Genomic DNA, 17,672 nt, shown 5'->3' with positions numbered 1-17,672 from the left:
GTTACTTACTAAACAGCACTTGTACATGTTCTGAACTTTCGTTTTGTCTGCAGCTCATATGAAGTCAGATGGCATGCTTCCACTCATCGCGCGTGATTTCGGCTGCCATTCGTTTGGCTATTTCAACTGGCCGAACATTCCTATGGAGAGAAAGAAACTTGGGAAAACAACAAACCGTTCCTCATTACTGTGTCTAGTGTCACGGCTGGGGTGGGGTCCTCAACCACTAAACGACGGTTTGGGTAAGCCACAATGGGGGAGAGATTCGTACGCGAGCTCTTACCGAATGAATAGAGTATTCCTTGACACTCATATCCGTATTGACCTCGTAATGTTACACCTTTCAGCGAGCTTATGAATATACTTTCGCCTGCAGATATTGCACGTTATGCTAACAAAAAAGCAAATCAGAAGAGCTGTTACCTACCTATGTTATAACCTGGTCTGGAAAACGCGAGTTCAACAATTCCTCCTAAACTTGGGAATACGAATAAATCCATACCGTAAATGTTCAGGTATCATCATGCTTCAGAAGCGTTTTTCGTGAAAGAAACTTTGATTATTCCTTCCATTTCTTTTCAGGAGAGTCACTAAACTATCTAGTACAGTTTTCTTTGGTTTGAGTAACTGACTTTCCTCTGAGGAGTCCTTGAAATCGGTTGTCCTGAAACCGCACAGGCATTCACAGCACACTTTTTCAGTTGCCAAATGTCCAGAAATGTTGGTGCAATAGTAAGGTTAGTTTGACCATATTGGAACATAAGTTATAGAACCCGAGGTCAGGTGGACTGCTTCCCTACAGAACATGCGTACTTGTGTGTCATGGACGGGATGATTAGAAGGTCATTCGCACAAGGATTCTTGGTAGGTTAATAGGTTAATTTCGTCGAGTGTAAATGAGCAAACATTATTTTTCTGTGAGTCAGTGATTATCTCAAAATATAAGGATTTGAAATTTAGTGAATTTCGAAAGCTAAACAGCTAAAACATATGGGCCTTTGAATAATGTTAATACTATCACAGCTTCCCAGATACTCTGAAACCTAATTTTTCAAATAAGCTTCACATTTTAGTCGGAGCTTTTTTAACTAAGTAACCTGCAAGTTAAATCAACCTATGCTTTCTAGTAAGAAATTTCATTAATCTATGAAGAGGACAGCCTTGATAAAAAGTGTCCTCGCTTTGTGCATTAAGATGAGATTATTCTTTCTGACGTGCTTTCACGTTGAATCCAAAGACCATTTTGTGTATGTCCTGAATGCCCGAGTTCATTTTACGCAACCTTCGTCACAAGATGTGTTAGAAAAGGTGGTCCTGTGCCTCGTAATTCACAAATGAATGCCACCATTCAGCGAAATACACTCATTTACAAACTAATTTGGTTTTTTGAGCGACTCACCTGGAACCCAGCTGAATCTCTCGGTTTTTGATGATTTTAGGCAACTGAATGTGTTGCAGCAGGCCGCCTCATGTTTCAATCGCTAAGTTATTTGAGATAACGCGATACAAATACATTTTGTAATGCACTACTCATCGAGTTGCTGTCGAGGAGCTTTCAGCAACCTTATGAGTAGTGCATTGCAACGAAGGCCACCATTGTTGCTGCCCCCACTGTCTTCCAGTTTGGATAGGTTGATGGTTTTCCTACACCATCATGATCAAAGATTAAGAAAAAGATGCATAAGCAGATGGTCTAAAATTTGACCTGTATTCTTGTGGACTACATTTTGGACATTACCACGCACTCATCTGATGGAACACGGGCGTAATTTCCAGCGACAACGTACACGTGACAAACTGCTCCACAATTATTTTCACACAGCACCAAATGTTTGTGTAAGACACCAGTGTTATCGACGTTTCATTGTTAGTCCATTCAGGTTGAGAAGCTGGACACCAATGATTATGATAGACTGGGAGAATTAGAGGGACCCAAATTGCGTACCAACTGTTACGAGTAGATCCTTCATTCAGTGCTTACGACGTACCCTTGGGAGGGGGGACAAATTGTCCAATACTTAGCACTGCTCAACTTTCCTGCACTCTATATTTTTAACTGGAGGCATAGTATACTATTCTTGATTTAGCTTACCCTGTTTAAGTTTGTTTAAGTTTGCTACGGTTAGACTTGCCTCATGCTGTACCTGATTCAAACGGGCGTAACCGGGCTAGTTTTACCATATCCTTGGTTTTCCGGAAGGCCGTCGGTTAGGAAGGGGTCGGGTTGTTTTGACACATTTTGAGTGACGTTGCAGTCAACAAAGCGATAAACAAACGTGGGCCACGTAAAATGTCAACGCAGCAGAGGGAAACTTAATTTTATGTAAGAGAACGAAAGGGAAATGCTCACTTTTCATCCAACGGATGTGGTTTCAGACAAGCTTGTTATTTTCGTTGCGTTTTGTTATGAAATAGCTCAGTGATTATTGTAACAGACGATAGTGTCATTTGTACTGGCACTCAATAGGACAGGAAGTAAGGATGAGCTGACTATACAATCGACACTGGAACAAGCGAGTGTTCAAGGAGAGCGCATACCGTACTTCTCAATTCTAGTATGACGACCAGATGGTGTGTAACTACGTTGTCTCCCTACCCATGTTAGATAGAATTATGCTAAAATATGAGCTTCTAAAAAGCTAAAAGCATGCACCTACCCCAAAGCACGCTTTCAAGACATACGCAATCTTAGCCACTTCAGAATGTTGAAACTTTTTGAGGGAAGCAGCCACACAAATACAAAAATGCAAAGTGTGGTTCAAATGAAGTGCATCTTACTTTACTTATTGCATAGACTGTGAATACAACTGTTCAAACCACAATTATAGCTTTTCGCGACACGAAGTGTCAATAGGAAAAGTTTTTTCAAGGGCATGTATGGACTGCATCCCTGTCAACATTCGGTCCAGTCCGTCGGATAAAATCACACAGGTGGTTTCACATGGCTTACCTACGGTCAAATCTTCAGATGGATTACTAACGATTCTAAAACTTGTAGAGGGATAAACCCAATCGGAGCACTGCAGATATTTTGTCGCAGGCGAAACTGCGCGATAAAAACTGGCTGCCGACCGATCCGTTGAGGAGTGTTTTGGTGATCAGATTGCGCCCCCATTACGACGCGAGCACAGTAACCAATGGTTTTGGCATTTCTCACTGCGATCGGTTTTTTTATTAAATTTTCTTAGTTGTAACGACCAAGTGATTTTTTAGTTTAAGACGTAGATATTGTGGCGAAACCGGTTGAGAAGAGGATTGCTGTAGATGGAATCGCCCACTGTTTGAAACAGGCTTAGAATCCATTTGGGGAAAACATCGTCAGTATCTTCTAGGAGTAATACTTAGAAGGTTTAAAACGGTTAAACTGGTCCACCTTTATGCAATTTGGCAAACATTCACACCCGTATCCGAATGATCGTAAATTTTTGAACACATTCTTACTAGAACTAAAATATTACTGTCATAAATAGAACCACTTATATTCACATGATTTGTTACGGCCTTTTACCGGTTTTTCCTCCCAGTCACCATACCATCCGGGTTCCAGAAAAACCTGCTGACGTTGGCTAGCTGTATTTATTTTACCCAAGCATCTGCTAACGACAAACTTGCTAGGAAACTATTTTAGGTCAGTGTTGTAAATTTTCAGGGCATATCTCTAACAAAATGTCCCTGAACAACCCTACCCCCTGTTATGTCTCAGATGACTAGGAGAAACCAGTGTACACCTTTCGTCTGAGGGACACAGCTGTGTACAGCTGTGTGGTAAGGATTGTAGTTTTTCTGTTGCATTAACTAGCTAAATGACTCATCAAAAAAGCCCGGTGTTTAAAAAGAACATTTTCGTGGTTAGTAATACAAACACATTCCAGAAGAACTCTATTTGGAATTCAACAAAAGCCACAGCCGTCCTATGAACAGTTGTTTGAACAGTCGAATTTTTTCTATCTGTTCCGCAGTCATTGGAATAGGTATGTACAATTATTTTTATGACGCGAATGCGCAATACAGTTTTTTGATAAATGCTAGAAGAAGGTAAGCTTCCTGAGTCGGGAGCAATCTATAGTGTGCTATGGTAAACAATAGTTTAGGGAGATTTGAAAACCTGTTATCTACATGGATGATTTCTCTGCAATGGTAACAATCAAGTAAATTGTTTTGCCATTGCATATTCATCGTCGTGTAAGCAGATTCTCCAAACTTAGAATTGAAGTTTCCTCATGTCTGTGAGGCCAACAAATCCTGAAATCCTGCTCAGTTGAAAATCAAAAAATCTCTTCACCCTACAATCAATGAGTGGTTTAGAAAAAGAATGATTTCACAAGATGAGCGCGGGATAGTCAGTGCGTGACTACGTGATATGCTGATGAGTTGGGCTGTATCCTGTACAAATGAGAGCCATTCACACCGTTCGTCAGGAGATCAGTGCCAAACGAGTGAGTGTTCAGCCACAGGCCGCTATGTCTAAACTACCAGAGTCTCCTGTGAAGCGCAACAATGATGATTCTCAATAAGGATAAAACAAATGTACAGCGCTTCTCTTCTTCTCGGTAGAGACTGGCCGTACTGATGGGAAGAACTGTCAATTATGCATTCGCCATTCAGTGGTACACGTGTTCTCGTTTCTCGTAAACGCGCCAATAATGAGAACGCAACGATTTGAATCTTCACAATTAGGGGATTAAAATTATTTCTGCAGCCAGAACGCGAAACTTAGGGTGAAGTCACTGTGTGAACCCTAACAAGGAGACAGCGTCATACAGCCTGACAAAATCAGCATGCCACATTAAATAATACAAATATTCAAGATGCCAAAAAAGTGATAACCCGTTAGAATTGTTCCACGTTATAGACTGTGACACACTTTGGTGTTTGTGTCCCAGTGAATGTGCGGAATACATAGTTCAATTTCACCCACCTACGTCATGCTAGGTAACCCTTAAAAAACAAATGATCATGGTCTGGTCAAGGAACCAACAGGATTCTGACAACACAGATTTGGTGAGTACTGTCAATTGTTTAAGACTCGCCGCATTTGTCTCTTCTCATGTGATGATTTAGTCCCCTAACATAATCATTATCATCATCGGGGATAAAAACTCAGTGTTCACACTGATTCAACCATGCAAACAAATTTTGCCGTTATATTTCAAGCCTCATAATTAAAAGAAGAGAAAAGAGTGGTCGAGCGGAGAACATGGTGGTGACCTAAACTTTTAGGCGCTCATTCAGACAATCTGGAAACAAAATGGCAACACAAACTGTTGGCACCGATCAGCCACAATTTCTGGCTATGCTTCCAGCCAAGCATGAGTTACGGGGACCCATACAGGAAAGCATATATCCACCGAATAATAGGTCATTCACCTCGCGGTTTTTACCGTTGTGAAGGAGGCTTAGAGAACAGCATTCGTCTTCGTGGACGACGTGTCGGCCAATGGAGCACATGACCGAGCCACCGTTGTTTAATTTTCTGGATATTTTCGGCGACCTGAGTACCTGCTGCACAAGTAAAAGCCCATTTTAATCACCTTGTGACAAGTTCGTTGACAGCATTGGTAGCAACGATGCTTCTGAGATATCAGTGGCCGAAAAACTCTCACGTCTTCTGCCGCAAAAGCCACGCACCTCGGCAATAAAATAGAGCAACCCTTACTAAAGGCTGATACACGCGACCCTTGAAACGAAATGATACGCCTTTCTGATGCCACAAGTAACGCAAATTGGAAAAGGTGATTCTGGCCTTTGAGATTCGTGAACTCACTTTATCGGGCACGTTTCCGTAAGAGGTAGTACAATTACTGAGCTATGTAAAATTCTCCGCAATTTCAAATCATTCTCCGTAGATTGTAAGAGGCACCTTCAGAGGCTTTACGTTCTGAAGTATGAAGTAGCATTTTAAAGGGGTTAGGTGCATACTAATAGATAGTGTAATGGTGGTCCGTTTAGTCACCATTACATGTGTTTTACTTTGTCATCTTTTTACTCCAGATCGACGAGTTACTCAGTCGCAACAATTGTAACGCCGGGGTTTTGAATGCCTCTTAAGGTTTGCCTCATGACTTCATCGATGACGAAGCTGAACACGATTGGAAAAATTGAGCATACTTGTTGAACATTGCCTTTTGTAGGAAAGATTCTGGAGAACCCACCATACACCCTCAAACGACTAGGAGTATGTGACTATGAGGACTGGATTATACTCACTAAATTCTGGCTCATACCCTCTTCAGCAAGTGTGGTCAACAGCAATGAACAATCGACGGAATGGGATGTCTCCACGAAGTCAATGAATAGAAAGATTTTGGGTCGTCTGTACATAAGGCGTTGCTATAACACATGACGGAGTGTGAAGATGTGGTCAACGCAGCCTCCGCCAAGTTGAGATCCCGCTTGATGCTCTTGGGTCAAATATTCGCGTGGCGCTGTACGACTACGAAGACACCAGACGTCTTATTACAAAGGGAGACGGAGTGATACCTCTGTGGTTTCTATATTCACTGGAATTACTCTTTTTGGAATTAATCACTATTATCAAATCAGCTCAGTTGTCTGGAATGTTCTCTTTCTCCCAGCTAGACACAAATAAGCTATACAGATCCTGACTAAGGAAATCAAATCCATCCATAAACGGAGCGGGTGGAAGGCCATCAAAATCAACGCCACAATGATCCTTGAGGAGTGACTTACACTCAGACACTTCTGAGGTTATATGTGGCGCCATATTTATAGTCCACCTTTCTGTTGATGAAGGTAGTAGTTGCCTACCTGAATTGCTGTTCGAAGTACTGTACCCAGCAGTCCAAGCGTGCTTCTTTGCTGGATATCAGACGGCCGTTCCCGCTGACAGTAGGGTTTCTAGTAGGGTTTCTAAACAAATGAAATGGAACAACCTGCGAAAATTTCCGACATTGTGCGCCGTTTCCATTTCTTTTGCCTTTTCTCGTTCGTTAAGCATCACGGTCCGCACAAACACTCGGTTTCACCTGGCGTCGGATGATGCGTCAGGTTGTATTGGGATTGTGGTCGAGAAGAATCGTTCTCCCGGCCTCCAACAAAGCCTTGATCCAATTGAAAATCCAATATTTGGACTTTTTAGCCCTGAATAAGACTGTGGATATGTGTTTCCAGTGGCCGATAGTATCCAAAATGTGACTTTCCGAAAGTTGCGTTTGAATTCTTGGCTTATTAGCTCCTCAAGGGCTAAGCATGGTATGCTCCTTTTAAGCAGATCTCGAAAGCTCACTAAAAGGCAACCGCTCACGAGCACGTCGGATTCCACGTCAGTGTTTCAAGGTGAGCGGCAGGCATTGATTGAATGTCGCCATCGGTAAATGAAGGCGACGGGGTCAGGTGGAATTCGGGATTGGTTCATTGGTGAGCATCGCGTTGTCAAACGATTCGCGATGTTCCAGAAGTCGGTACTGTAAATTGTTAGTCTTTGATCAGCACATATCTGAAGTAAACGCTTTCAGTTTCCAAGCGTCGCGGATACAACCCAAAATGACCACCCAATTGGATTTCAGCAGCAGTCGGTCTACCTAATTGGGTGTTAATTTACCACCAACAACAGAGATATCTTAGAATTTACCCTGTCGGATAAGAGCACCTAGTTCTTCATAGATGCTATCTTTGGCAGGTTCAGAGCTCCAGTCATCTGACGCTTAAGCCGACAATAAACGGGTTGCGATGAACCACACCTGGAGATTATCTCAGACGCTGCTAAACGAACACACAGAGGAGATCATCAACAAGTAGCCCACCAGTTAGAGATGCTTCTGCTCGGTCACTCATTACAGTACCCATCCGAGCATATCCAGATGCAATGGCCTCTGCAACAGCAGAGCTTTGCAGCCTGTACCTTGAGGAGAGCAACGGGGCAGTCAGTTCCGATGCTTCCTTTATTGTTCTTCCTGACAGACATCATACATCAGTGAAGAGGGAATCCAGGGTACGAGTGAGAGCCACCTGTTGTTTTGATTGCTTCAGTGTGTGAAAATTGAAGTAGGTGAGTAGACCGGCTTTCGGTGTTTGAAAACAGATTTTGAAGTGGTCAGGGTTACCAGACTTTCAGAAGCTGCAGTTGAGCGTGATAAACGGCGGACCGTGGGGTCAGTCTCAGTACTGGGACCTGCGGAGAGAGTATTTAAATTTCGGTGGAGTAGGATGGAAGAGGGAAAACGTGAAAGTTTAAGGTGAGAAGTGTCAGCAGTAGCTTGTTTGGCAGGAAATGAACTTGTATAAACATTTTTATGGCGAAAGTCGCCAAATGTGTTTTAGCTCCCAACCTGGAGAGCCAGGATTATGTGTTGGTTAGGTCTCTAACCACTGACCAATCTGGTATGAGGGACACTGTGAGTGTCACAAGGACACCAGAGGCACAGAGGCACACAAAACGTCACGCCATGGTAAGTCACAGTACGTTTGTAGGAAAGGCTCTTTGACACTGTCCACTAGTTACCTCGTCGTCTGAAAGAAATATTGAATTCTAACTGCAAATCGACTTGACTGTTCTCAGGATAGGCAGACTCTTTTTAAGGCGTTGAATGATCTCATAATCTGGCGAGTGTGTTTCTTAACCTAGCGGCATTGACTGTTAAAAAGCTCAACTTTCATTGTCTCTTGGGTTAAGGCGAATATTTTAATCCAGAAAGCTTTCTTGATGACCAGCTGCATGCACGAAATTCCCAAACTACTTAATAAACTGCTGAAATTACTCACTGGACGAAATTTATAGGCCCATTTCATCCAGCATTTTATTAAATTTTGTCTTATTTCTTATGGAATGGGGCTGAGAAAATAGAGCTGTTGATTCATTTATTTGGAATATGAAATATCTTTGTGGTGTACTGGTATTATCTCATAGAATAGGGAATTGAATTTCTAGGTATTCAAGAACGAAACATACTATGAGGTAAACATTACATTTAACGGTGCAGTAAACGAAGGGCATAATTGATGACTTTAACGGATTTGGTGGTCATTGGATCTATGGTCGTCAATGGACGGAAATTGTGAAACATTTACGGCCGTGATTTAAGTTAATGTCCTTTCTCGAACGTCATGTTTGTTCATAGCTGGGCAGATTCTCAATAGCACATTGCGTGGGCTACTCAAAGACAGCAATTTACTCCTCCGTATACCTTCAGCCAGACATCAAGGTCCCCTTTTCCATGAGCAGCACCCTCATAAGCTAAATTACCGTTCACCGGTACTAGATCCATGCGGAGAAACACATTAACGTGACTTGACCTTGCTGGCAAATAGTGATCTTGACAGGGTCTTTGTATTCCCAAGATACTGGACCCTTGTGGAAGTAATGGGAACGCACCATGCTAGCTGACACACACACGTAAACAATAGAGATAGAAAGGAATAAGTCAACAACAATTGTTCAATCAGAATTGATGACGACTTCAATGGAGGCCCAAATTCTTCCTTCTAATTTTGTATCTGTGTAAAAGTGCATAGCTCAACCACATAAATACTTGAAAAAATTAAACCAGGACGGTAACTCCCATAAAATTTAGTGGCTTGCGTTGAGAATCAAAAGAAGACTTGAAAAATATGATCAACCAATCAATTTACTCAAACCTGAGGGTACTTTGTCAGTCGCCTTCTATTCTATTTGTTGCTATCCGCATGCCCTCGAACTTTACCCAAGTCTTTAGTTGGTAGCCGTCCACAAAGCGATAGAATGCCAAACTGGTGTAAAAACAGATTTCGATACGTACAGTCTTGCAGCAACTGACGAAAACTTGTTCATGCATTCACTCTAAGACTCAAATGGGAAATGTCAAGCGCTTTGTCAAGAAGGTTTGCTTATCAATAACTGAAGAGGATGGTATTCCAAATACAAGTGTGCTGATGAAGGCTTTGGCTACCAAGCTTTTTTCTTAGGTCCTTATGGCCTTGTGTGAATACCAGTGGAACAGAATTTTCGAGGAAAGTGTTTTTACAATAACTGACGAATGGAAATCGAAAACAAAAGAAAACTGTAGCCCACATCACTTTCAAATTTGGTGTTCTCCTCGCAAAACCCAGACGAATTACAAAAATTACCCTGTGAACCAGAAAATTTGGTGTGTGTGCCTCATTGTAGGCATTGTCGGTGAATTGTGCGGCACGCACGCTATGCGTAAAAACTGACTGGGAGGGAGTGGTTGGTCTGGATTCCTAGCAAGCATTCACTGGAGCGTGGTAAGAACGGTGGTAGGGCGTGACACTTGTAGTCGGAGTTGCAGTCGGTGTCCATGTCCTTTGTATAAGCCATTTATACACTTTTTTTGGAGAAATAAACTCATTTTCATATCAATTTGGTTTTCAAGAGAGACTCAACTGAATCTGTCGTTTATGATATTCTACAACTGAATGCGCTGCACACAGGCCGCCTCATGTTTTAGTTGGAACGACATTCGAGATATTGCAGTATATTTTCATAAACCAAATTGATTTGCAAATGAGTGTATTTCTCGAAAACAGTGCAATTTGGGTTCAAGTAGATCATAAGGTTGGCGGAAACTCGGGGACTGCCTACCTGATGAACCTCAAGAAGGGCGAAACCGGCCGTGGACTGTCAAGGAGTTTTCAGCATTCTTGTTAGTAGCTTCCTTTGGGAAAATATTTCTACACTTACTGTGGAAATTAGGCATGGATGATACGCATCCGACAGTCTTCGTGAATGTCCACTGTCACAATTTGAAAAAAACATTGAAAAATTTATGTTGCTAAACTGATCTATTGCTATTTGTGGACTCGCGGAAATACCGAATATGTGTGCCTGTTTCTTGAGAAAAAATCCAGCAGGTAGAAAGTCTACAAAAAGGACCCACACTTTTGATTCTGTGGTAAGAGTCTGAAGCTTTTGCTCTGATGTGCATGTCTGTGTTGCCATGACGTTTCACGATTTTGTGTCATGCGGTATTTTTAAACGAAAAAAGTTTATTGAAAAGGGTTTACTTCCATCAAAAACTTCTTTAATAAACTGAAAATCTTCGATAACAGATAAAGCTCATTTTGAGGAGTGACCTTCATCCTTTTGGTCTATTTTGAAGAAAGTCATCTTTGCGCTTAGAGGACGAAAAAATGATACATATGTATCTGAGTATATCAGAATACCTTCTTGATTGGACAACAGTCGTTTGCACTACCTTAAAAAACCGTCGCATGAATTCGGCACGTTAACCATCTGTCGCAGCACTCCACACAATCACATGATTATTACTTACCTAAAACTTAAAAGGGGAAATACCTGAGTAAGTATTAGAGGCGCAAGTTAATGCGATGAAGGACAACCTTGATGTCGTACGCTCCATATCCATATTTGGGCTGCTTGATGTCAGGGTGAATTCGTGTCACTCCAGATGGCAGTATTTAAAATTTCTGACATCATGAAAGTAAACGTTGTCATAAATCAAGCTTCCGTGGTCCCTTTTTGCCCTTCTACTCGACAATTCGCATTATTGGGAAACACACATATCCCGTGTTTGACCAAGGTAAGCCTAAACGACTGAACTCTATTATAAGAACGCTCCGTCGCTTATTGGATTCGCCTATTGAAACAATTGGCCTTTTTCAGACAGTACGTGCGATTAGCATAATAGCGCCATTTTTAGTGTTACGAACTGGATAGCATTAACTTGCTTTGGATTTTTTAGTGCATCACTGATGGTATGTAAGTATTCGTCCTGTAAATAGGAGTTGTCTTAAAAACGTTCAAGGTGAGGATGATGTCGGTATGCGAATTAGGCTCTAGCTGACAAGCCAGAAAACCAGTCCTTCAAGTTATTTTCTCCCAGCTGCTCGCTAAATTTGCACCTGAGTGCATGTGATTACACTTCTACCTGAAAATCCTTGTCACCATTCCCACACATGCCAGTCTTATGCTTTTTATTTGACTTCAGTTAATTCAAAAGCAGAACAACTATGTCAAAGTAAGGTTCATTGAAAACAAATCATTGAATCACATTACAAAACCCCTAGTTATCTACAGTGATAAATTCCAAAATCAACTTGCTTTGTTCAGTTTACCACAGATGATAGCAGAATGCTTCAAAACAAGCTTGTGCCTGCCGATTGAGTTTCTACTGTCCCACAGGCAGTCACCGTGCGGTTTAAACGCCGTGTAGATAAATCTGTGAGTGTTGTTGATTATGTGTGCGCTAACCCGCTCAGATGAGCAGCAGTGTTCCCTCATATTTACTATCTGGGTCATTTGCTTACAGAGGATCAATCGAGTTTTTAACGTTTGGTATTATACAGAAGACTGGAAATTCATCTGGCTATTTCTTACCTTCCCAATTTCTTCCAATGAAGCTAATTCATTAGAAATGGTTAGTTTTGAAATCTTCAATCTCAATAGACTCCATCTTTTATTTGTTCACTTATATGGAATTGGATTATTACGAATATTTTTTTAGTTTTTTAGCCAGAGTAGCACAGACAGTTTATTTATAATCAACATTATTGCCTATAATAGAGGTTGGTAAAGTAGATTCGCAACAGTCTAATAAATTTGTCCTCGTACAATCGTGAAGATATGACATTCCGTAGATTTTTAGGTACTGGCTGCTGGAACTATAAGCAAGATTACCAATTAATCGTGCTTTCGATATTTTACTGCCAAAGAACGCCTGCTGTAATTTCTGATTTCAGTAAACACGCCAGCCATAGGCTGTGCCTTATGACCAAACTACTTAGGTGATATTCTTCATTATTTTGACAGGCTTACAAACCAGCGAGCTGAACTTTGTAGAGAAGAACCATCGCATAAAGGTTAGACTAAACAAAACCATGGTTCGCTTATGAGAGTTTACTGACGATGTGCAATGTGACTTTGGAAGGCGAAAATAGGTTTTTTTTTAATGGAAGAGTGTTGGACAGCTGCTATAAACAATGTGTTCGGTCAGACCAGAGTCCTTAATTTGCTGAATAGATGCAGCAGGAACAAAGGGCGATTTTCGTAGCAGTTTGTCATTGCGTTTCAGTGTATTGTGAATTAACGGTAAGATATTCGTCTTGTGGGCACCTGAATATATTTAACAATTTTAGGTTAGTGAAACTTTGCAAAACGTAAGGTTTCTTGTTTAAATGTGAGCATAGGAAAAGATAGGATAGTGTTTGGTCTTAGTTATCTCGTTTTTTCAAAACTCATAGAAGAGGTGGTCTTGAGGTTAGCTTTGTTGTTTCACTTGAATATACAACTGATTAGTCTTTAATGCACTACTGGTAAGGTTGCTGAAAATTTGTCGACAGCCCACGACCGGTTTCGCCCTTCTTAGAGCTCATCAGGTAGGCGCAGTCCCCAAGTTTACACCAACCTTATGTTCTACTTGAATCCGAATTCCACGAATTTAACGAAACACACTTATTTGCAAACTAATTTGGTTTTTCGAAGGAATCATCTGAGACTTAGTTAAATATCTCGTTTGTGATGTTTCCAGCCATTTGAATGTGATGCATCAGGCCCTCGCAACGATATTCGAGATATCGCGATAGATGCGTATTTGTAATGAACTACTCATGCACAAGCGAGAGATTCAGCTGGGTTCCACGTGAGTTTCTCGAAAAACCAAATTAGTTTGCAAATGAGTGTATTTCGCTTATTAGTTATCACTTCTATAAGCTGAAAACAACTTGCAAAAATGAACTTGGTGTAGAGATTTTATACCAAACAACTCGTCATTTGGAGAATTTTGCCTGCCGATAGGATTCTACAGGCGAACATGCAATTACATTATCCAACTCAGTGAACGAACCATTAACCATCTACTCTACTTGAACAACTAACTTTCTCCACTATTACTGGGATGTGGTGGTGTATAAAGGCTAAGCTTGATTCATGGTTCCGACATCTTCCACACCAAAGCCCGTAATCACCAATATAGGGATAGTTGGCCTGTAAAATTTTGGATAGGCGGGTGCCCTCAATTGATGTGGTAGAAACTTTGACGCATACTGGAATGTGACCACTACTCAAAAATCAAATTTATGGTAGCTGCTCTACTACAAACTTTTTGCAGTATGACTTTCCTGATAGCTTAACTCGTCTTCTCCACTAAATGTTATTTGCATGCATTACATAGGAGCAGCATGAGAGGAAAGAAGCAGACTTGAAATTAGAGCGATGTAAACATCGAAGCATTTACGAGGTTTTACGATGTAACCGAAACTAGTTCTTTGAGTGGGTTGCCCAGCAAGCCAACACACAACTGATAGCCTATTTTATCCCAATCGTCTGTTGCACTTAGTACAGACCAACCCCATGGGGCCTTGCTGACCAGAAACCCGAGATCTTACTCAGTTCAATAAATGTCCGACCATGACAAGGGGGATTTTGCTAGCATTCTTCACGGAAGTCTTGCAACAAGATTTTAGACTATTAAGACAAATGGTAACTGAATAGAGGACTTCTATTGCTCCTTCAAACTAACATTGACTAGTGTTCAAAAGTTTAGCTGTGGCCGTGTGATTCAATAAATATCTTGAGTTGCAAAGCTTACCAACAATTATAAAAAGTTTTTAATCCACACATAGTCCAGTTTGTTTTAAAAATATACCGGGTTTTATAAACACACCGGTCGAGTTCTTACCATAGCTATATAACCTTTTGCTGCATAATTTTTTGTATATTTTCCTTTGAAGAGTGTTGGTACAGTTGCTCTAATTTTGACGCATTCAACCAAAGGCCTTTGCAGCGTTCAGAAAAGCAAAGTGCGTAACTCATGGAAAAAGCATCGACATGCTTGCTAGCCATAGTGGACATTTGTGTTGCTGAATTTTTCTGAAATGCTTGTGATACCCAAGGTATACAAAAAGCCTTCTGCTAAATATTGTTTCATTAAAATTTTGAGACTGTAAGGATTCACAAATCCATTCAATGAAGCGGTTATTCTGAATATGAACACTTAACTGCACAGTACTGAAAGTGTTTATTTATCAAATTTGACTGAGGCAATCCGGACACTTTCTAATTTCGTACTGTGTATTCGGACAAGATAACGTCTACACTTTCAATACTTTTTGCGGACACTTATAAAAAAGATATAATTGTCCAGTATGCAGCATCTGTTTGTTTAATTTTTTCAAATTTTATGAATGGTTATTTGTGCTTGCATTGATAGGATACCTTGACATCTGAAATTCACTTTTCCGTTATTCATGAGAATTCTGGAAGTAAGCACACTCAGCACTAGTTAAAGCATTTGTTGTTACGTGAACTCAATATAATTCGCGAAGCATTGTTTCCCATACGGCCGTCGAACAACCAACATAATGGTTCCAATTAATTTAGTGTTCTTGGAATTCATTCAACTAATTAGTATTAATATTTCACAGTTTCCGGTCAATCCAATCCTACATTTTTTCGAACTTGACTTCGTTTCTTGGTCAAGCTGTTTCAGAACAATCGTGCTTGGTTCTCTTTGATTTTGTATCATGCTGTTCGTAGGAACACTTGGTTTAGTTCTCGCAACATGTAACTCATTTGACTACCACTTCAGATTATTTACATCTAGTCAGAGTACGTTTAAAAAAATAGGAATAAAGTGACACAGACTGTCCTTTGCACAAAGAGCCTGAAATGACAACTTTCTGCATAGATGGAACCTAGCAGATTTGCTGCACATCTCACCTATGTTTCTTGCCTAATCAGACGAAAATCTGTTCTGTCTTGCTTACAAACTCCTACGAAAACGAATAAATACTTGTGGATGTGAGGAAGTCTAACTTTGCTTCCTTTCTTATGCTTTGGTTGGTTCGCCGTATTTTTTGTTGATCCACAAGTTAGAAAGTTTAAAGGCATCCTGTGTTGTTTGTCTTTTTTTCACTATATACATGGCTCTGCATCTGATGGGCAGCTGAAACCTGTCACGCTTAAGTGGGCTTTTCTGATTGTCTTTCATTTGCCAAGATAATGAATCATCATTATCATCAACATCAATATGGACAGCATGATACTGGTGTTCAACACTGATGATTCGCTGTTGTACCAAGGTAATTCAAGGTAGGCTCTAACTGTGTAAAATTCAAACATCATTTCTGTTGTTGAGTGAATAAAATTAATAAAACACTGTGATACTTGGATATGCAATTTTGAGGCAAATTTTGACCTGAGTTGGCATTTCAGTTGCTTTTTTAACCAGGATCTGGAAATTTTACTGCATGCCCACTTGAAGACCTTGATATTCCTAAAATAATGAATTTGTACACAATTGGTTCAATAAGATTGGGACTTAACCGGACACTTCCCAAATCTCTTTCATTTTGTTTGCAAACTTAGGATCAGGTTAGCAACAAACTGGATGGAACTAACAGTAAATTACTGTTCCAGAGCGGTTTAAATCCTTTCGCTGTGAGAACTTACTCACGGTAAAAGTTTGATGTGGTCTTTAAGCCTGGTAAAACACCATTCTTGTACGTTATTTAGCAAATATCTCACAACTGCGAGTTGTCTGCAAGTCAGACTAATAACCACTGTTCCAAGGATTGCATAAAATAGACAGGCCAACTAATCTGTGAAAGCATTAGTCGCACATTGTGATACCAAAAAATATGCGGACTGGCTACATTCCGTTGAGTACCTTAAAATCCTATGACATATTCCAATATCCTGATGTATCTTCCCTCAATAAGTGTACCCTATTCAGACAGGTTATTTTCACGGCTACCTTGACACGAAAACGTTAAGTTACGAGGCTTAATCCATATAGGGAATTTAGAGTTTGTGCATACTTAGACAGCTGCCTGTCGGAACACTCCCAGTGGATTAGTTGACATCTCTGTCTGAAGAGGAAATCCAAGCTGGATTTCAATTATGGTATCGATAAAAGAGCACAAATCAGGTAGGAAACCAGAACTTGGACGGCAAACTAGTTGATCAACTTGCTATACGGTTGATTCCCTTCATGTATGTAAGTTTAGGAAAGGTTGTAGTGCTTGCATCGTTGAGATGTGATCTTGTCTTTTAACTCAAGCAATGCCTTGTAACAAGTATGCGGGCAGTGGTAATCAGATCATTCTCAACTATTAATCTGGGACACTCAACAGCAACAGGATTATGCAGAATAAGCCGGAAGTTAGCGAAAATCAGCCATTTGCATGTCCACACAAACACCTGTAAATCATGTTTTCTGATTTACCATCTGGTCGGGGCTTCATACCATGAGGGTTTACAGACAAAGATCTCAAAATTAGAAAACCTTTAACAAACTGTTTACCAAATCTTTCAGGACAAACTAAGCACGCTAATACATTGTTAAATATGCTATGCGGAAATTCCCGATAAATCAAGGAAACCTTTAGCTCACCTTTTCTTTTGACTTTACCAGTTATATCTTCTGAAGTGTCCTGATCACCGTGATTTGTCAAGTGATCGTTCGATCTGGCCACAGGTTGATGGGATCTAGCACCTGATTGATCTCTCATAGCAGAACAACCTTCACAAACACTAACTGCCACTCGGGCAATTGGGGAACAGATGCATCGACAAGTGGAATTTTCAATCCAGCTGGAAAACAGTCCACGATGTGTCCCGTTCGAATCGACACAGTAGGATTTTAAGTGTTCCTTTGTTAGAAGATCCACTGAAGACGAAGGGCCTGACATCGATTGGTCTTGAGATGTAAGCGCCTCAACCATGCAGGATAAAGGAAGGCTAAAGTAAATTAAAATGA

General features: G+C 40.6%; 1 protein-coding gene across 1 annotated transcript in view; it reads right to left on the bottom strand.

Annotated features, from left to right (window-relative positions):
* The window catches only part of T265_07336 (hypothetical protein), a gene marked incomplete at both ends in the record, with an annotated part of 76,107 nt that extends 58,770 nt beyond the window's left edge, over window positions 1–17,337 (bottom strand). The window contains one exon of the mRNA XM_009172828.1: window positions 17,307–17,337. The remainder of the gene's footprint in view (window positions 1–17,306) is intronic.
* Between the last annotated feature and the right edge of the window lie 335 nt (window positions 17,338–17,672).

The sequence above is a fragment of the Opisthorchis viverrini genome (assembly GCF_000715545.1).
Source record: "Opisthorchis viverrini unplaced genomic scaffold opera_v5_168, whole genome shotgun sequence".
NCBI classification, from domain to species: Eukaryota; Metazoa; Platyhelminthes; class Trematoda; order Opisthorchiida; family Opisthorchiidae; genus Opisthorchis; species Opisthorchis viverrini.
This window is presented reverse-complemented; position numbering and strand designations above follow the sequence as displayed.